Consider the following 22632-nt stretch of genomic DNA (forward strand, 5'->3'; position numbering starts at 1 on the left):
TCTTTCTGTTTAGATATGGAGAAATATGCAAAATCTGGTAAATTCTTATTAAAAACCAACTGAAACTAAATTCTCACCCATCTGCACCAACCAAATTCAGTAGATTCACAGAGAGAACCGTGATGTACCTACCTGCCAGGTGGCAATCTTAACTCAGTACGACAATATACACAGGATTTCAAATCCAGACTTTAAGAGCTAAGCACTCAAATCACAGGGCTTGGATGGATGAATCAGTCACTTTTAGTTTGGCCCGCATACGATTTTTAAAAATAACAATAAACTCAAATTCTATCTGTTCCCAATATGAAGAAATATGTGGAATTTTAGTAAATTCTTATCAAAAACAAACTGAGCTGAAATTCTCACCCATTCCTAATCATGGGGTGTTATATTATGGGGTCCAACTCACTGGAAAACGTTATTATTTGCTATAGTTGTTATTATTATTATTATTATTATTATTATTATTATTTATTTATTTATTTATATAGCACCATCAATGTACATGGTGCTGTACAGATTATGCACAGTAAATAGCAAGACCCTGGCGCATAGGCTTACAATCTAATAAAGTTGCAGTAAACAATAAGTAGGGAAGGAGAATGCAAACAGGCACAGGGAAGTGTAACCAGGCACCGGGTAGGGTGAAGCTAACAGTATAGAGTCAGAACAAACTCAATATTTAAAAGCTATAGGGAAAAGAAAAGTTTTTAGCTGAGTTTTGCTAATAGTATATGCATTTGAAATTAACTAGTTAACAGTAGCCCAGTTTGCATGATTGCAACTGGGGAAATAAGCCACCATGGTTACATGCAGGGGCAGGGATTAGAATAAGTAGCCTTGGCTGGTGGGGGGGGCTTTTTGGGCAAACCTGGGTGGCTTATTGCTGAGAACTCATGGTCTGTTTTAGGGTGACTTATTATTAACCACCCTGCAACTGTGCGAAGCAGGCCAGTAATACCCCAGTTCACAACCAAAGCGTAAAATTAATTAGATAAGAGATTTTCAAGGGGAAGAAAAGGGGAAAGTGAAAGGATTTTGCCTAATAGGAAAAAGTGATTTTGTTCCAGGATAACAACTAAACTCAGTAGTATTTTGCTTGAATGCTCCTGTCATGACACAGGCCTCACCCACCAGGCCTTCATGCACACAAACCCTCCTCAAGCCAAGCGCCACCACTTGAACAACCTGAGGGTAGGGTAAAACACAACCTTTCCCTCATATGAGAGGGTAAAGGCTAGAATCTGAAAAGGTTTTACAGTGTATGTAATAAGCTGAAGGTTATATATAAGGTGTTTATGATAGTAACTATAGAGCAGGTGATGAAGCTGAGCAGACATGTGGTTTGAGGTAACAAAACAAAATAAAATGTTTATTTTTGTTTAACAAATCTTAGTTACTTCAAATTCAAGTTAACCTGCTTAATCTACTAGTTTTAATAAAAACAGTAATCTTAAGTGTCTTAAAACCTTATCTACTTTCACTCTCCACGCCACTGACATTCCTAACTGACACTCCCAACTCCCAACTGACTAACCCCCAAACTCTAGACATCCCCATTTATACTCCTCCCTTCACAGCATCATCAGCCATACCCACTCAGTCCAACATTCTGCACTCACTAGACATACAAAGGCAGACATACCTAAGGGAACAGAAGTGTGGGGTATGGGGTAATGCCACAGCTCCATATAAAATATTCACCTTCAGTTTATTCTCCATGCTATAAAGCTTCGGTCCCTATAATAAATATAATTTCTTTTTGAAAAACCATCTGTGTGTGCATGCCTGATACAGGCTGTTTTGCAAACTGGACTCTAGCAGGTGCAACTAGCACCTATAGTAATTTAAAATAATAAATAAATTATTTTTATTTATAAAAATAAATAAAGAGAGCTCCGGCTATTGGGCGGTATGGAAAAGTAATAAATAAATAAATAAATAAATAAATAAATTTTTGGCAAAATCAGAGAAGACTATTTTCTCCTGTGCTGAACGTCAAGCTTTAGATACTATATTTTGTTAAATAGAATAGAAGCTGCAATTCCCCCCTCCCTTAACCATCTCACGTCGGCCAGGAAATTTTTTTTCCAAAGGCAGAGCCAACCCAAGGAGTTATCTTAGCTGCCCAAACCAAAATGCAAGCCACATCATTAGATTATAAACAGAGGACCATAGAATAGTCTGGTGATGCTGAATAAAATGTCACTGTGACTCTGAGGAAACAATGCTCAAATATCCGCTGTTCCTTATGCATCATGAGAGAACGAGTACTCTCTTTAAGCAAATAAAATAGAAAGGCGTAATAGCCATATTTTAACATTTAACTGGATTATCTTACACTAATAAGAAAAAGTTTAGGGGAGGTAATTTTATTGTGTATTGTGGAGAACTCTCTTAAATTAGGATACTAGGAAGAACCTAGAAAAGCCCCGAAGGAACATTTGAATAGGGAACAACTTGACAGAAAATGGAACTATAACTCAGAGCCTTTCTACATGAGGCTTTTATTGCGTACTTGTGATTGTTCATTCACACTAGTTTGTGTGTCCTTTACATGACATTGTCATCCTCCAGGGCCTCTCCTGTGCTTTGCAACCATTATTGCGATTTTTCCCTACTGAAGGAAGTCTGGTATTATTTAGAAATGGCAGAATGTGAGTCTTGTGAAATTGCGCAATTTCACTATAATGCAGCCCCATCTAGTGGTTATAAAATGAAACACATAGAAAGGCAGAGAAAGAAACTCCCCCAGAAAAAAAAGATCTTAATCCAGCAAAGAACCTGGAAGAAGCCTTGGGAAAGAGGTGGAATAAAAGCCTCATAGAGAAATGTCCTCAAAATGAAATGTACACCTGTGCCTATGATATCAGAATATCAGAATGATATCAGAATATCATGGGGCACTTTGTCATTATTATTATTATTATTATTATTTATTTATATAGCACCATCGATGTACATGGTGCTGTACAGATAACACAGTAAATAGCAAGACCCTGCCGCATAGGCTTACAATCTAGTAAAGTTGTAGTAAACAATAAGAAGGGAAAGAGAATGCAAACAGGCACAGGGAAGTGTAAACAGGCACCGGGAAGGGTGAAGCTAACAGTATAGAGTCAGAACAAACTCAAAGTTTAAAAGCTATAGGGAAAAGAAAAGTTTTTAGCTGTGTTTTAAAAGCTGTGATTGAGTTGGTAGTTCTCAGGTGTTCTGGAAGAGCATTCCAGGCATGAGGGGCAGCAGAGGAAAATGGACGAAGCCGAGCAAGGGAAGTAGAGACCCTTGGGCAGGCAAGAAGCATGGCATCAGAGGAGCGAAGAGCACGAGCGGGGCAATAGTGTGAGATGAGAGAGGAGAGATAGGCAGGAGCTAGACCGTGAAGAGCTTTGAAGGTCAACAGGAGAAGTTTATATTGGATTCTGGAATGAATTGGGAGCCAATGAAGAGATTTCAGAAGCGGAGTGACATGGTCAGAGCGGCGGGCCAGGAAGATGATCTTAGCGGCAGAGTGGTGGACAGAGACCAGCGGACTGATGTGAGACGAGGGGAGGCCAGAGAGGAGGAGGTTGCAGTAGTCCAACCGAGAGATAACCAGTGCGTGAACGAGAGTCTTGGCAGAAGAGACAGACAAAAATGGTCGAATCCTGGCAATATTATACAGGAAGAAACGACAAGATTTAGCTACTGCCTCGATATGAGGAATAAAGGAGAGCGAGGAATCAAATATAAAGCCAAGGCTACGAGTTTCCTTGACCGGAGTAAGCGTGACATCGTTGACAGTAAGAGAGAATGAGAGGTGAGGAGAAGGTTTAGGAGGGAAAACAAGCAGTTCAGTTTTTGCCATGTTAAGCTTCAAGCGACGATGAAGCAGCCAAGCTGAGATATCTGAAAGACATGCCGAGATACGATCGTGAACATCAGGAGAAAGTTCCGGAGATGAGAGGTATAGTTGTGTGTCATCGGCATACAGGTGATATTGGAGGCCATGAGATTGAATAAGTTTACCCAAGGGCAGCATGTATAGAGAAAACAGCAGCGGGCCAAGCACCGAGCCTTGCGGAACCCCTACTGAAAGGGGAAAGGAGGAGGACGAGCTGCCGTTAGCCGACACGCTGAAAGAGCGACCCTCTAGATAGGAGGCGAACCAGTTATAGACAGAGCCACAGAGTCCAAGGTCATGGAGGGAATCTAAGAGAAGATCGTGATCAACCGTGTCAAAGGCTGCAGTTAGATCAAGGAGAATAAGGACGGAATAATGGCCCTTAGACTTGGCAGTGAGAAGATCATTGGTGATCTTGGTAAGGGCTGTTTCAGTGGAATGCAGAGGACGGAATCCAGATTGAAAGGGATCCAGAGCAGAGTTACTAGAGAGAAAGTCAAGACAGCGAGAGTAGACCACACGTTCCAGAATCTTTGAGACAAGGGGCAACAGAGAGACAGGTCGGTAGTTAGACAGAGAAAGTCGATCAAGAGTGGGTTTTTTGAGAATGGGAGAGACAGTAGCATGTTTAAAAGCAGAGGGAAATGAGCCAGAGGACAGGGAAGAATTAATGATGTGAAGCAAGGACGGGAGGATAGCGGGGATAAGATTAATAAAGACGCGAGAGGGAATTGGATCACGGGAACAAGTGGAAGGCTTCGACGAGCGCAGTATTTTAGACAGTTCATCAGCTGAGACTGAGGGGAACGCCGAGAGAGTTGCAGGAGGAACTGACAGGTGAGGCACAGGAGCTGGGAGCGGAGCAGAGCTGGCCAGATCGGAGCGAATAGTTTGGATTTTAGCATTGAAGAAAGAGGCAAGGTCATTGGCAGACAGAGAGGCGGGGAGTCAAAAGCTTTGCTGAAGTCAAGATATATGACATCCACATATAGGGACAACGCTATCTTCAAAAAGGGCAAAAAGGAGGAACCTGGGAACTACAGACCAGTCAGTCTGACATCCATCCCTGGGAAAATTCTGGAGCAGATTATAAAGAAGTCAATCTGTAAACACCTTGAAATCAATGCGGTGATCACTAGAAGCCAAAATGGATTTGTCAGGAACAAGTCCTGTCAGACTAATTTGATCTCAATTTTTGATCAGGTAACCTCCCTTGTCGACTGTGGGAATGCTGTGGATGTCATATATCTTGACTTCAGCAAAGCTTTTGACAAAGTGCCCCATGATATTCTGATTAACAAACTAGCTAAAAGTGGGCTAGAAGGAACAACTATTAGGTGGATTCACAGTTGGCTACAGAATCAGACTCAAAGAGTACTTATCAATGGAACCTTCTCAAACTGGGGAGAGGCAACGAGTGGGGTACCGCAGGGCTCAGTCCTGGGCCCAGTGCTCTTCAAAATTTTTATTAATGATTTGGACGAGGAGGTGCGGGGAACGCTTATCAAATTTGCAGATGACACAAAATTGGGTGAGATAGCTAATACCCTGGAAGACAGAAACAAACTTCAAAGTGACCTTGATAGGCTGGAGTGCTGGGCTGAAAACAACAGAATGAAATTTAATAGGGATAAATGCCAAGTTCTACATTTAGGAAATAGAAACCAAAGGCACAGTTACAAGATGGGGGACACTTGGCTCAGCAATACTACAAACGAAAAGGATCTTGGAATTGTTGTAGATCGCAAGCTGAATATGAGCCAACAGTGCGATATGGCTGCAAGAAAGGCAAATGCTATTTTGGGCTGCATTAATAGAAGTATAGCTTCCAAATCACGTGAGGTACTGGTTCCTCTGTATTCGGCCCTGGTTAGGCCTCATCTAGAGTATTGCGTCCAGTTCTGGGCTCCACAATTCAAGAAGGATGCAGACAAGCTGGAGCGTGTTCAGAGGAGGGCAACCAGGATGATCAGGGGTCTGGAAACAAAGCCCTATGAAGAGAGACTGAAAGAACTGGGCATGTTTAGCCTGAAGAAGAGAAGATTGAGGGGAGACATGATAGCACTCTTCAAATACTTAAAAGGTGGTCACACAGAGGAGGGCCAGAATCTCTTCTCGATCCTCCCAGAGTGCAGGACACAGAGTTAAAGGAAGCCAGATTCCAGCTGGACATCAGGAAAAACTTCCTGACTGTTAGAGCAGTACGACAATGGAATCAGTTGCCTGGTGAGGTTGTGGCCTCTCCCACACTAGAGGCATTCAAGATGCAGCTGGACAACCATCTGTCAGGGATGCTTTAGGGTGGATTCCTGCATTGAGCAGGGGGTTGAACTCGATGGCCTTGTAGGCCCCTTCCAACTCTGCTATTCTATGATTCTATGATTCTATGATAAATACATAAAGAGTAGGGTATCTACTTACTCATCACCAGAAATAGAAGACATAGACCAGCATAAAACATGCATGTGCTAATTTACATGTATAAATATAAATGTAGAAATACTATGATTAAAATAGAAATACTATATGTCTCACCATACTAGGGAAAACTGAGACCATGTGACCTGTGTGCCTTGCTCGTTCTACTGTCTAGTTGCTAACTGTTAATGGGCTTCACTCTCTATTCTCGTTATTTTTTAGGCTGTCGTTACCTGGGAGTAAGTCCCATTAAACTCCATGGGAATTACTTTTGAGCACACATGTATAAAATTGCACTATTAATCTTTAAACTAGAATAAAATAGAGGATGAATTGAGAGCTAGTGTGGTGTAGTAGTTAGGGTGTTGGACTGGGACTCAGGAGATCTGGGTTCTAGTTCCCACTCAGGCATGAAGCTCACTGGGTGACTTAGGGCCAGTCATGGACTATCAGCCTAACCTACCTTACAGGGTTCTTGAGAGGATGAAAACTGGAGAGGAGAAGGACCATGTAAACTGCCTTGAGTTCCTTGGAAGAGGGAAAATGGTACAATATAAATGTAATAATAAAAATAAATACTAATAGAGGAATATCCTCTCATGACCACTCTTCAGAGGACTATCCTCTGTAAAGTAAGATACATGGCCATCATAATAGAGAAGATGCTGGTGCTCTATGAACTCACTCTTCTTGCATTTATGATTAAAAAAAAGATCTGTTTCTAATCATATATGCATTTTCTCCACCTGAAAAGAGTTTATGAGCTACTTTTACACTGTGGTGCATGGTGTGTGAGTTTTTTTTTGTTATATGCTGTCTTTAATAATATATAATACTGTGTTTAGGGATTAGTGATCATAATATATAATGTGATGATAATATAATAACTATATTACAATGTTTTTCTTTATATTTATTACAAATATTTGTTATTCCGCTCTTCAGCCTTTAGAATTCCAAAATGGCTTACAGTTATATAATTTAGAAGCAGCTGCAATATACATATAATAATTTAGAAGCAGCTGCAAAATCTCAAGAAATAACAAACAAAACTTTTCAGCATACAATAAAACTAACAACCATCACCTAATCCTTAGAAGGCCTTGATGAATAAATAGTTCTTGACCTGGTGCTCGAAAGACATCCAAGTAAGTCACAACTGGGCTGTGGCAACAGAAAAGGCCCTTTCCTCCAACATCTACCATCTCTCAGTTCAGATGTTGCGGGAACCCAGAGAAGGGTTTCTGTGAAAGATCTCAGACCTTGAGCAGGTTCATACAAGAGAAGGGGATTCTTCAGCTATCCGGGTTCCAAGCCATTTACTGACCTCAGCGTCAAATATGTACCACTGTTAAGAGTGGATCCACACACTGCCCAAACACACTAAGAATGTTCAGCCCCTTAAAGAGGATCATCAGACGGGGGGATTTTCACATTTCCTTGCCACAGGCTCTCTTTCTGGTTCCCTTCGGCATTTGAAACGAGCACTTTTCACAGAGGAGAGACCAGCAACCACATGGCCTGTAGATTTCAATGGGGACATTTAATAGTGCAAAATCAGAAAAAAACAGATTAAAAGAGGTTTATTTTGTGACAATAGAATTGACAAAAAGAACAGGGGCTCATCCACACAGGCGCTTTGCCCCTGGATTGCTTCGGAGTGGCGGCAGGTGATCTACATGATGATGCCACCACTCCAAATCAATACGGGGCAAAGTCCCGAAGTTCCGCACTAAAGAAGTCGGGGATTTACCATGAGTTTTTTAGATTGGAGGAAGGCTCCACGCCAAGGAAAAATAAATAAAATTTAAAGGTGGCGGGCCAGCTCCAGACACTCTTGGATGAGACTGATTATCTGGATCCATTTCAGTCGGGTTTCAGGCCCGGCTTTGGCACGGAAACAGCCTTGGTCGCCCTGTATGATGACCTATGTCGGGAGAAGGACAGGGGGAGTGTGACTTTGTTGATTCTCCTTGATCTCTCAGCGGCTTTCGATACCATCGACCATGGTATCCTTCTGGAACGTCTGGCTGAGTTGGGAGTGGGGGGCACTGCATTGCAGTGGTTCCGCTCCTACTTAGCAGGACGGCTCCAGAAGGTGGTGCTTGGGGGACATTGCTCGGCCCCGTGGACTCTTCAGTATGGAGTTCCGCAGGGATCGGTCTTGTCCCCCATGCTGTTTAACATGTACATGAAACCGTTGGGTGTGGTCATCCGGAGTTTTGGAGTGCGCTGTCATCAGTACGCTGACGACACGCAGCTCTACTGCTCCTTTTCATCCTCATCAGGTGTGGCTGTGGATGTGCTGAACCGGTGCTTGGCTGCGACAATGGACTGGATGAGGGCTAATAAACTGAAGCTCAATCCAGACAAGACTGAGATGCTGCTGGTGGGTGGTTCCTCTGATCGGATGGGGGGTGTTCAACCGGTTCTGGATGGGGTTGCACTCCCCCTGAAGGAGCAGGTTCGTAGCTTGGGGGTTCTCCTAGAACCATCTTTGTCACTTGAGGCTCAGGTGGCCTCGGTGGCACGGAGTGCTTTCTACCAACTTCGGTTGGTGGCCCAGCTACGCCCCTATCTGGACAGGGATAACCTAGCTTCAGTTGTCCATACTCTGGTAACTTCCAAATTAGATTACTGCAATGCCCTCTACATGGGGCTGCCTTTGAAGACGGTCCGGAAGCTGCAGCTTGTGCAAAATGCGGCAGCCAGATTGATAGCTGGAACAGGGAGGTTTGAGCATGTAACACTGATTCTGGCCCGCTTGCATTGGCTGCCTATATGTTTCCGAGCCCAATTCAAGGTGCTGGTCTTAACCTATAAAGCCCTACATGGCTTGGGACCACAATACCTGATGGAACGCCTCTCCCGACATGAACCTACCCGTACACTGCGCTCAACATCTAAGGTCCTCCTCCGAGTGCCTACTCCAAGGGAAGCTCGGAGGATGGCAACAAGGGAGAGGGCCTTTTCAGTGGTGGCCCCCCGACTGTGGAATGATCTCCCCGATGAGGCTCGCCTGGCGCCAACATTGTTATCTTTTCGGCGCCAGGTCAAGACTTTTCTCTTCTCCCAGGCATTTTTAACAGCATTTTAACAGCATTTAACAACGTTAAGTTTGTTTTTAATGGACCCCACAATTGTTGTTTTTAAATGGATACTGTTGTTTTTATACTGTTTTTATGTGTGTGTGTGTGTTTTTAAATTGTATACTTTTAATGTTTACTATTTTAAAATGTTGTAAACCGCCCAGAGAGCTTCGGCTGGGGGCGGTATATAAATGTAATTAAATAAATAATAAATAAATAAATTAAAGGTGGGTTGTAAATCCCTCCAGGGAGGGAAAACCCCATCCTCCTTGTTAGCTGTAAATGTGATCCTTCACATTTACAGCTAAACAAAACAAACAGTAAAAATACACACATCAGCCCCATTTTCCCAATAAAAAACCCACTTACCAGAGCAGAGGGGGTGCAGATCATAGAATCATAGAATAGCAGAGTTGGAAGGGGCCTACAAGGCCATCGAGTCCAACCCCCTGCTCAATGCAGGAATCCACCCTAAAGCATCCCTGACAGATGGTTGTCCAGCTGCCTCTTGAATGCCTCTAGTGTGGGAGAGCCCACAACCTCCCTAGGTTACTGTCGTACTGCTCCCAGGCATGCTCCCAGGATGCTCCCAGGCACCCCCGGACCGGCCTCATGAGTGCTGTGGTGGGTGGCGGCGGGAAACCCTCACCTGCGCTCCTTCCCATGTAGACGCTGGCAAGGAGCATCAATGTAGCTGTGCCACAGCTCATGCCACTGGGCACAGCATTAACGAACTCATAAAGACAAAGGCCAGGAGATGCGCAGGAGGCAAACACAATCATCAATAGGACCCTCTAACATCCGTGAGTGGCCAGTAAGGAGCGTGCTATAAAATGCTCATCTGATTTATTTATTTATTTATTTTATTAAATTTATATACCGCCCCACAGCCGAAGTTCTCTAGGCGGTTTACAACAATTAAAAATAGTAAATATTAAAAGTATACAAAATTTAAAAACCATCAAAAAACAACAGTATCCATTTTAAAAACAACAATTCTGGGGTCCATTAAAAACAAACTTAACGTTGTTAAATGCTGTTAAAATGCCTGGGAGAAGAGAAAAATCTTGATAACAATGTTGGCGCCAGGCGAGCCTCATCGGGAAGATCATTCCACAGTCGGGGGGCAACCACTGAAAAGGCCCTCTCCTTTGTTGCCATCCTCCGAGGACCTTAGATGTTGAGCAGTGTACGGGTAGGTTCATGTCGGGAGAGGCGTTCCATCAGGTATTGTGGTCCCAAGCCATGTAAGGCTTTATAGGTTAAAACCAGCACCTGGAATTGGGCTCGGAAACATACAGGCAGCCAATGCAAGCGGGCCAGAATCGGTGTTATATGCTCAAACCTCCCTGTTCCAGCTATCAATCTGGCCGTCGCATTTTGCACAAGCTGCAGCTTCCGGACCGTCTTCAAAGGCTGCCCCATGTAGAGGGCATTGCAGTAATCTAATTTGGAAGTTACCAAAGTATGGACAACTGAAGCTAGGTTATCCCTGTCCAGATAGGGGCATAGCTGGACCACCGCATCTGATGATGCGGAAAATCTATCTTCAGAACCATCAGTCATTAACGAAGCAGATTAAGGAGGGACCACAGTCATACAAAACAGAAAGGAATATGAGGCAGATGCCGTCGATAATTATGTAACACCTTCTGTTATAGACCTGGCGAGCACTGCAGATACTACCAACAATGTAGTGAGCACCCAGCCTGGTGCTCTCCAGATGTTTTGGACTACAACTCCCAGCATTCCTGACCATCAAGAATATGGAGCCACTCCCTCCTTCCCCATGCTTGCTGCTAGGCGGTTCTTGCTTTGATGCAAACTTTCTTTGTGATATGGGGTCACATGCATTTCCATTTACATCTTTCTGTGCAATGGAAACTGGAAGGATTGAGCCGCATCTGCATGCCTTTATTTATAGCCCGTCTTCATTCTTCTGTTTCATCTTGCATAATGATGTTGATGCCATCTAGAAGCTATCCCAATATACACCCAGCACAGAGTCTTATAATAAAGCCAGCCAGCATAATATTCAAGATGTGCGTCCTAGTTTCAAAGCTGGGTAAAATAGGCATTTGCTAAGCTGTGCATCCATAATGCACCAAACCAGCTAGAAGAAGAACTGAGTTTAAGCATCTTTTAGAGCCCTTTTTGCTGCCTATGATTCTGCTGCCATCTCCTTCAATTGAGCAAGATGAATCTCTCTTCAACATCTGATATTCCTTATCACTCTCTCGGACACGTTCTTCTGCTTTTTGTTGCTTTGATGGATTTGAACATATTATGCTGCTTTACACATGGTTGCAAGAGCCGCAGAGGGTCAGCATCTCATCAGGAACAGAACGTCTTCCAATCTCTAGCTGGCTTTGGTTCCATAGAGAACATGTGGGCTGGTAGCCAGCTGCATACTTTACGTACTGTCATGCTGGATGTTTGGTATAACAAAATCAAAACCTTGGTGGCTTCTGGTGCTGAGTATGTAGAGCCACGTGATGGGTAGATTCCATGTGATGGGTGCCTGTCAAACATAGTGACCCCCTGCATGAGGCCACTGCCTCACAGAAGCATTTCTATCATGTGGCAGCTCTAATATTTGAATCAGCCCTAACGCAACTATTCTTCTAGAATTTGATATCTTAAAACATGTCTAATAATAACCGGCACTGATATGTACTTGAAGATACAGACCTGTAAGTAGTCCACATTTAGCAATGGAAATATCTCCTTCTTACTTGTCCACCATGTTTAAGAAGAACTTCCCACCCCCAGTCCAAACACTTGAACTAGAGTCTTCAGAAAAACCAAAGAGCATTGTGGCACCTAAACCTTAACAAATGTATTCTGGCATAAGGTTTTGTGGAACATAGTTTAGATGCATCAGATGCAGACAGTACTGACAGTGACAATTATTAAATGCAGTGAAATTAGTACTGCCACTACTTTCTGCATTTCATTTCCTTCTGACCTCACTGTTTACAATTATTTCCCCCACTCCACTCATTCATATATACTCCATGCATCTGATGAAGTGGTCTATAATCCACAAAAATCTTATGCCGGAATAAATGTGTTAATCTTTAAGGTGCCACAAGATTCTGTGTTGCTTTTGATACAATAGATGAAGACAGTGATACTATGGAAAATGGGGTTCTACAGAGAACTACTACAACATGTTGTCCATGTGCAGTGCCCTCTTCGGGGGCAGGAGAACAGAATAGCTATGCATGAAACTAATGGAAATCAGAAAACAAAGAAGTAAGGATGGGTAAAACATTCATTTGTTTTGCATGTCAATGCAAATTTACATTTTGCAAAAATGCAAGCAAAAACAGTTTGTTCAATGGGGAAAAATGCATACACGTACAAAAATAAGTTGCTTCCCAAAATGAAGCAGGTGCCCCACTGAAGCAAACAGACTGAAGCTGCCCCAGAATGAAGTTACATCAGCGTCTTGTTTCAGAGGGGTGTCAGTCTTTATGAGCTTCATCCAACGAGCGTTTTATTGCATACTCATTACTGGGCACTCAGAGTTTGCTCAGGTCCCTCACATAACGTCATATGCCTCGCACGTGCCTTCCCCCTTCTGGCCTTCCTTGCACTGCAAGAAAAAACAGGAAAAGTCCAGTTGCTGCTCTCTCCTGCTGTGTGTGGGAGAAGCAGCATGATTACAATGCCCGACTGAATGGGCCTTGTGCTCATTATTTACTTCCTGTTTTCAAACAGGAAGTAACTGAGTGACAAAACCAGAAGTGGAGAAGCCATGGGAGCCAGTGTTTTTGCCCAAGTGTGATGGAGCTTTATGTCTCCAAACAGCATCTTTTGCTTTTGTTTCTCTAAGCACTGCAGAGGGAGGGGGAGGGAGTGCAGTTGAGGGACTGAGAGGTCCACCTTCTAATTCCTAGGGTATGTTTGTCCACGGGCTTCAATCATTGCACTTTGCAAGACAGCTAGGATGGGATCATGTGATAGCTAGTCTTCCAACACCACCAGGCTTCGCTATGAAAAAAGCCTTAAACTGGATTTCCATCATCATAACTCCCAAATCCCTGAACCTATCCTACTGAAAATGTGCAGGTTTATTACCTGGAGACATCTCCAAGATGTGTGGCATTTTACACAAATTGCTCCCCCCGAAAAACACAGGGGAAGAAAGGAAGAGGAAGCAAATCAACCCCCCCCAAATTGGAGAGCTCCGCTCCCACATGAACTGCGCCATCTATCTCTTCTAGCCTGTCTGTGATCTTCAGAATAATGGTCCACAAGAAATATGGGGGACAAGTGTGTCCCTTCCAAATGTCAAGGCTGCACAAAATTCCCTGCAGAAATTTGGCATGCAGGAGCCCCTCAAAAGGGGCAACCATCCTTGCAATTTTCATCCAAGTGTGCCAAGAAATAAAAAAAATAGTTTTTGATAGTTCCATTAAAAAGAAAAACCAAAATATAAAGGCACTTCACACAACCCCTGAACCTATTTCTCTGACATTTGGCCTAATTGTGAAGTGCTGCTATGCCCAGAAGTTTCATCTAATTCTGACCAAGAGAGAGAAAAGAAGTTATAGCTGTGTTTAGCTATCCCATGACAGCCAATGGGAAGCATGAAGCTTTGGATTTCTAAACCTTGACTTGGGTTTGGTACTGCATCAAAGTGGGCCAATTTCAAAATCACTCCGAGCAGAAGCAGGCTCTTTTATGAAGCTCTGTAGTGGGGGTCTGAGTCGAACCAGGGGAGTCCCTGTATCTTCATCTGTGGCCCCATATATAGGGTGACCATGTGTAAAGGAGGACAGGGCTTCTGTATCTTTAACAGGTGTCATTTGTATGAATGCAGCACCTAGTGAAATTCCATCTTCATCACAACAGTTAAAGCTACACTAGCTATACTAGAGTGACTGCATACAAAAGAGGGCAGGGCTCCTGCACCCTATATAAACAACACATATAAACAGCAGTCACTGTGCCATTTTTTCCCCTCCAGTTTGCCAGACATACCTGACAGTGATTTGAATCTTGCCCTTCCCACACATTTCAGGTGGGCTGTGCATCTTTATTTAAGCACTTCATGTACTTTTCAATTCAAGGAAACAATAATTCATCGTTTAAAGTTCAAGGAGGTGGGGGCTGTGTGACTGGGAGGGAGCTCAGTGTCTCAAGTATCCATGGGGACTTCTCAGGGTTAGATGCGCTCATCTGCAATTATTATTATTATTATTATTATTATTATTATTATTATTATATTTATTTGTATCCCGCCTTTTGCCCAATACTGGGCCTCAAGGTAGCCAATATGAAATATGTTTCAAGGGAGCCGGGTTTATTAAGGTAAATTGCCTCTCACGGAGCGCCTTCAGGGCTTTAGGTCATCTAAAGGGATCTAGTCATCACGGCTTCCTTTTCAAAGCTGGCTTGGATCTCCTAGACTGCCCCAGCCAGGGAAGCGTGAAAAGCCTTGTTTCCCTTGGGGCCAGGCACATTCCCCCTCTCTCTCCTCCCCCCACCACTCTGCTGCTCCCCCCCCATCTCTTTGCATGGGAAGGGCGCACTTTCCCCCAAACCCTGGTCTCTACAGCTTCCCTCCACCCCTGCATTTCCTAGATGGCAGCCCTTTAACAGGCACCACAGCCAACCTAGCTGCTTTCTAGGGTGGCCATTTACAAAATGACCTTCCCCCCCCCTGCCAAAAGACTACATGCATCCCCAAAAAGGTGGACAAAAGAGTGATTTGCATATAGTTCGCATATGTAAAGATGCAAATTTGGAAAGAGTAATTATATTTTAAATAGAAATACAGTTGTTTAGACATGGCTTATACATGTCTAAACTTTCTTCCTACAACTGTAAAGCTACAACTAAATATACTGAACAGCAAATAAATAAATAAATAAATAAAAAATCAAGATCCAAGTAAAACAAACATTAATCTTCATTTCAGCAAGCTGAGGATGAGCCATTACTTGTGAGCTCATTGGAATATGCATCCGAGCATTTCAGAAAGCCAACACAAACCCGTTCCCGACAGATTCAAGGAGAAATTTATGATTTCTACATCTGCTATTACATGAGCACATTTCCCCCCTTCCAACTGAATTGCTGTCCATCCTCGAATGTGAGCCTGTTATGTAACACAGGGGCTATTCCCTGCGTATTTAACTATAGAAGAAGCAGGAAATAATCTCGCAGTACATGGTGGTCTCATTGCATAACCACTCTGTCTTACCAAGCCCATTTTGGGACACGTTGGTGTTTACAACTCAACAGCTGCCATGGGTCATTCCACACTATTACAGAGACTTATGGCACAATTCTAGGAGCAGCAGGGCCAGCACAAATACTCACAGGACTGCATTAAGGAAGTCCAGTGGCAAGAAAAGATGTGCGGCCTTGTGCCATATGACCTGACATCAACTTGACGGCAGATGCAGATATCACGACAAGGCTTCCTGGTGGCTTGTGAAAACATGGTGCATATGACACTTATTCTTAGAGTGAAGGCAAAGTTTCTCAGACACATATTTGTAATACGTGCAGTTAAACATGCTGAGTTGAATTGGCTGTTCTGGGGAATACTGCCTCTTCACAAGAGCAAGCAACTGTGTGAGAACTTCATAGAAACCTCCAGCTAATCAGCCTTTCCCTATGATTTTATGTTGACCCTCCTACCCTACCCCACTTTGAGGTCCACTGCGGGGCCCTATACCAATATTTCAAATCATTATAGTAGAATCAATGGGTTGGATCCAGACTTACTCAGAGTAGATCAATTGAAATCAATAGTACTTGAGTTAGTCATGATTAGATAAAAATCCAACTGAGTTCAATGGGTTTCTCAAAGTATGACAAAATCTGGATCTAAGCCATTAGGCAGAATCCAATTAGTTTCCCTTCACCGACAGAAGGCATCCATCAGTGGAATAAAGAAAGTGGCCATTTTCAGCAAATCCCCTTCTTCTTGCAGCTCCCTATGCTGCCCCCAATCTTCCTGGGAGGATCCCCAAATGCACTGTAGATTTGGAGGTGTAGGGAGCAGTAGGAGAGAGGGGGAACCACTGAAAATTGCCCGACCCCCATTCAGTGGACATGAGCCTTCTGTCAGAAGAAACTTAGTGGATTTCACCCATGGATATCTGGAAAAGCATTTTTCATCTAATAGTGTGACACGTCATTATTTCAGTTTAATCCAACCAAGTTTATTACAAAGCAATTCTCAATTATTTTAGTGCAACTCATTATTATTATTACTATTATTATTATTTGTAATCTTATGTTACAACATAACATAAGCTCTTCCGCTGGAAGATAATCAGTCTGGGGTTTGACTTGCAGTATTGTATTGTATTTTCTCCTATTTCTAAAGGGGAAAATGCCAGTCTAGGAAAGGATACACATACTTTTTTTAAAAAAAAAATGTATTTGACAGAGCTTTTCTACATGAGGCTGTTAATCTGCTGTATTTATTTTCAGTTTCATTGCAGACTTGAGATCATAGTACTACACATAAGAACTTTCCGGTTTTTCTGCTATGTGACCCCTGTGTCACTGTGCTATAGTAGAATAGCCCAATTAAACAAGTAGGAAAATGTGTTTTGTTTTGCTTTCTGAAAAATACTGCATTTTCCCTGCTCTTAAAAAAAAAAAAAAATCCACCAGGGAGAGTACTCTAAAAAATCAGAAGCAAACCTGGAAGGTCACAATGTCATCTAAAGAATCTGTAAATGACTATGAGTAAGGAATGATGAGCACACAATCAATGCCTCATGTACAAAAGTTCAAAGGGGGGCGTAAAAGCCCATGTCACAAACTGGCTATCTTATAAGGAGCCTCAAGATATTTCCCCCTGAAATTGACTAATACAAGTGCTTTTCAGACAAGACATTTGATTCAAGCAAACTATGCTACATCTTAGTAGCAAAAAATGACATTCTGTTACCTTGCCCTCAAAAACATTCAGGTTTGGGAGAAAACCTCAAGCAATGGAAACTTAAATGCTGACAGCACAATCGTATGCATGTCAACTCAGAAGTAAGACCCACTGTTTTCAATGGGGCTTACTCCCAGATAAGCGTGCACAGGGTTATAGCCTGAATGATCAAATAACCTCTCATCCATCCACTGAGGAGAAATCAATTTTTAAATGCCCAGCACAGGAAGATGTATTGATAATTAAGAGAATTTGCCATCTGGAATGAAATGATGGAATATATCCTATGGCAGCCTTTCCCCAAACTAGTGCCCTCTAGATGCTCTGGACTACAATGCCCAGCATTCTGACTATTGGCTATGCTGGCAGGGGCTGATGGGAGTTGAAATCCTAAATAATATATCTGGAGGGCACCAGCTTGGGGAAGGCTATCCTGTGCTATGGCTAGAGGGTGGATAATAGATCCAGGGCCAGCCCTACTATTAGGCAAACTCATTTCGGGTATCATGACAGAGCAGCAAATTGTTGTTTAATCTATTATTACTATGCTAGTAGGTCCTAGTAGTCCTGCTCATTTCCTATTTTTTTGCCCCTCAGTCCCCTCATCACAGAGGGACTCATGAATAATGCAAATGTGACTCATGCACAGTGAATTCGCCCTCTGAAAATTGCATGTGGTACAGCCCCACCCATTCCCTTGCAAGGCGATGGAGGTTGGCCACCTCCATCCCCTTCCCCCACCCTGTTGGTGATGACAGCCTATATAGCTGTGCCGATGGCCTGCCTTTGTATAACAATGATTGGCTGAGCAGGGCTGTCCATCATCCTGCTGGAAGAGGGGCTACCCTGCCTGGTTGGTATGGAAGAAATTAACTGCTTTAAAACTCGAGCTTTTAAGTTTCTCAAACTTTCAAAATTTTCTGCATGTCTACACTGCTCAAGAATCAGTTTAAAACAAAAATGAGCAAAATCGATGTGGTAGATAAGCCTTACACTACCATATTCTTATATAGATTTTTAAGCCCATGGAAAGGTGCTTGTGGGACTTTGTGGGATTTTCTGCCTCAGGTTCCAAAATAATTTGGTCATTCTTGGGTACTATACACCTTTATTGTGTGTGTTTGTGTGGTGCATATTTGCTATTCTACCTCAGAGAGCAAAATATCAGCACATTACACTGTAATTCAACTTATGTGTCACTGTCCCATTCAATGTTTTAATAAGGCCTCTTATTAAATTAGTGTGTGTGTGTGTGTGTGTGTGTGTGTGTGTGAGTTAAATTCCTCTTCCCATTGCCCCATTTCGAAAACTGAATCTGAGCTGGATAAAGAAATGATCAAGAACTCCATCTGGTGATAAAAGTGGAGCGGGTTATGCAATTTGTCAGGCAGCGGAAGGAGTGTGGCTCCATATACTCTGTGTGTGTGTGTGTGTGTGTGTGTGTGTTGGGGTGTATTTCCTTTACCACTGTGAAAAGCAGAGGAGGGGAAAGGGGCCCTGCCTACTCTCTCTCCTTCTAGCTGCTTCACTCATCAGTAGATGTCCTCAGATTTGAGAGCTGAGCAATGTTCCTGTTTGCTTAAACTAAACAAGATGAAAGTTCTAACCTCAGCAACTTGGTTTGCCAAAGAGCCATAATTTAGGGAAGGGGGGGAACACCATAGAAAAATATTGAGTCAGGGCAACTAGCTGTTACTCTATCAGACAGCATAGAAAATTACAAAGAAGGAGTCCACTGTCCCCAAAGAGAAGTCCAAAACATGTTGAGCCTGAATATATTGTACTTTGTGCAGACTTGAGGTCTCTTCTTTTTCTCATGTCCCTTTCTTTCTTTCTTTCTTTCTTTCTTTCTTTCTTTCTTTCCTTTCTTTTCAGGGCATCTAGCTGGTCATGGTTGGACCCAGCAAAGTTCTTCCGAGGGCTAAATGAAGTAACAACATCAATATTCAGTCAATTCCCCCCTCCCAAATCTGCGCATCTTTCGGTTTTAAACATTTCATGACCGTTACTTGACCTGAAACTGTGTTTTTTTTTAAGAAGCTCCTTATAACTAGAGTTGGATCTCTAACTCGTCTTGCAAATGGTTCAATTCAGTACGACTTCAGGGGAAAAAATTGCATATACAGAAACGTTCAGAACAACATCATAAACTTTTTTCCCCACACAGTGCGAACTTCCCATCATCAAGGTAGTCTATATAGCAGCCTTCCCCAACTTGGTACTCTCCAGTTGTGTTGGACTACAACTCCCAGCATGCCTCAGTCAGCCAGTGGGAGGCTGCTGTATAACACCATCTGGTTATGCAATTTAGTTAGGAAGTTGATAGATCTGGGAATTATTGAACTTGATGGTCAAGAGCAGAGTGGGATGAGTAGCAAGCAGGACTGCAACAACAATACCAGCTATGGCAAACTTGTTTAATTTTCCCAAGTAACAATCAAGGCTCTGGCCTGGATATTGGTTTTCTGTTCCATCGCTGATCTTATTTATTTATTTATTTATTTAAGCATTTTTATCCCGCCACTCAGCCAAAAAAGGCTCTCACGGCGGCTTACAAAAATATTTCTTGACAGTCCCTGCCCACAGGCTTACAATCTACAAGACATGACACAAAAGGAAAGGGGATTGGCCCAAGGGTCTTCACAGAGCAGAATCCAGTTGTGAGCACCTTCTGACTGCAGGGTTGGAAAGCTCCATCCAAAGTCAGAGCACCCCTTGCATGGTGATGTGCTGCCCTGTGCAAACCGGCCTGTAATAGATTCATGATCTTCACAGGGTTTTCACATTACCATCTCCAAATCCATCATAATTTGCCTATCTTGCCTGTTAATATTTAAGATCTTCAACAGCAGGACTTTATATTTTGGGTCCGTATAGTTAACTAGCAAAGTGGGCCCTGAGTGAGCCCTGAGACAGTTGAGTAGAAAGGAAAAATAATAATGCTAACCTTAACTGTATTTTCTTAAAGCAAGAGAACTTCCTCAACAACAACAACAACCAAAGGTTTTGCCGTATTGACAAGCGATGTGGTTGAGATTTAAAAACAACCAAGACAAATGGCTTGTTGCAGACATCAAATTAATCCACATGTCTCTTTGAATTTTAGGTCATTCTCCCAAAGAGTCCCACATATTTTCCCAGATAGGGAAGACTTCATATCCTGGGAAAGACAAAGGGTGAGTCAAAGTTGTTTTAGTGGTTTTTGTTCTTTTATTGAGCTGTCTGGGAGCAATTTTCTCGAGTGTTGCTATTTATCTGTCAGAGCTTGGTTTAGAACAGTGCTCTGCACACTAATCACTGTAGCAGGATGCCTTCCCTACACCTCCATACTGGGCTCTTAGCCCTGAAGCCCCACTTGCTAGCACAAACCTGTCCTCCGCATCCACTTTGGGGCTGCTTGGTTGGATCTGATTCCCCCCCCCCCAAGAAAAAGGTGGGAGCAGGAGAAGGAAAGAGTGCTCTTCTCTTTCCCTCACTTCTGACAGCCCCCTGCTTTTCAAAAGAAAGCCACTATCCTAGAGTTATGGAACCTGGAGGAGATACTTTTACTAAGGATGGAATGTGGAAGCAAGTGGGCTCCCCTTCTTGTGTTTCGCACTTTCCCTTTGCCATGATTGCTACCACCATGGGGGTATTCCAGGTGGGTGCCCAAGCTACTTCCAACAGCAGACTTGGAAGCAGACAGAAACCAGTCTACCAGTCTCCTCTTGTTTCTGAGATGTGAGCCTTGGAGATTCTCTACATGAACGACTTATTGCACACTCATGATTCACGGACATTTGTGGATCCTTTACATGATGCCATCAACCTCCAGGACATCTTCTGCACCTTCCCCAGGTAATTTCACTTTAAAAACCCCCCAGAGAAAATGGAGTATTTAAAAATAATAATGGGATTAATGCCACCACTAGATGGCACCTTTTCATTGAACTTTATGGAACATTGTCTAGAGGAGAAGTTTTCAATTACAAATCACATGGTCGCTCTTGGTTGCTGTCTAAAGAAGCCTGTAGTAAATGTGGGAAGTCCTGAGAGGGAAACAAAAAGGCTGGTAAGGATGTGGGTTTTTTCCCTTAATGTAGAGATGTCACCTTGCAGCAAACACCTTACTTTCAAACTTATGAGGAAATGGAACTTGCCTCATTCACTCTTTTGTTTTGGTCTCCAGGGCTGATTTTCACTGGTGCTAGACATGGAGGTGTGCTATTAATTGGCTTTAAAGCACATACGCACAAACGGCTTGGGACCCCGATACTTGAGGGAGCCCCTCTCCTTATATATGCCTGCCCAAGACTTGAGATCTGTTGGAGGAGCCCTTCTCCACATACCACCAGCAAAAGACATACGCTATGGTGGGAGAAGGGAGAGGGCTTTCTCTGTTGTGGCACCCCGACTGTGGAATGCCCTCCCCTTGGAGACCCGACTGGCACCAACGCTGATTTTATTCCATCGCCAAGTGAAAGCATGGCTTTTTAACAAAGCCTTTAATGGTTAAATTCACTAAGATGGCACATTGTTTTATCTGTTTTAATTGTTTTTACTGCTTTTAAATTATATATTGTTTTAACTTGGTTCATGGTTTGTTTTTAGCTGTGTATATTTATTGTTTTATACTGTATGCTTTTATCTGTACCCTGCCCTGAGATCTTAATGATATAGGGCGGGATACAAATAAATAAATATGCTGAGACACTGCTAAGGTGCAACCCTATGCATGTTTAGAAAAAAATCTCCCAACTCCCATCATTCCCCAGCCAGCCATGCTGGGAGAGGACTTTTTCCTGTCTAAACATGCATAAGATTGCAGCCTTAATTTGATTTAATAAATTCAGTTTAAAGACTAACTGGGATCCAAAGGGTTGTGCATGCTCTACTGAGAAGGCATGGTGACTTTTTTTTTTTTTTTTTGGCATGGAAGGTCCTGATCCCCTGCAAAGTATTTAGAAGTCTCTCCATGAAATGCAAATGGCTACTAGTCCTGATGGCTATGTGCTACCTCTGTACACCAGTTGCTGGGGAACATGGGTGGGAGGGTGCTGTTGCACTCATGTCCTGCTTGTGGGTTTCCCATGGGCAGCTGGTTGGCCACTGTGTGAACGGAATGCTGGACTAGATGGACCCTTGGTCTGATCCAACAGGGCTCTTCTTATGTACTGCTTGAAGAAAAATTCTGACAAGTAAAAAGAGAATTGTTTTGGATATGTGAGGAGACAGAGTAAGGGCCGAACCACATGTTAATGACCCTGTTCAGACAATGTGCTAAGCCACAGTGGTTAAGCATTTTGAGCTAAACATTATGGCTGAGCATGTAGTGTGAACCA

Source organism: Elgaria multicarinata, chromosome 4 (genome assembly GCF_023053635.1).
Source record: "Elgaria multicarinata webbii isolate HBS135686 ecotype San Diego chromosome 4, rElgMul1.1.pri, whole genome shotgun sequence".
Taxonomy (NCBI): domain Eukaryota; kingdom Metazoa; phylum Chordata; class Lepidosauria; order Squamata; family Anguidae; genus Elgaria; species Elgaria multicarinata.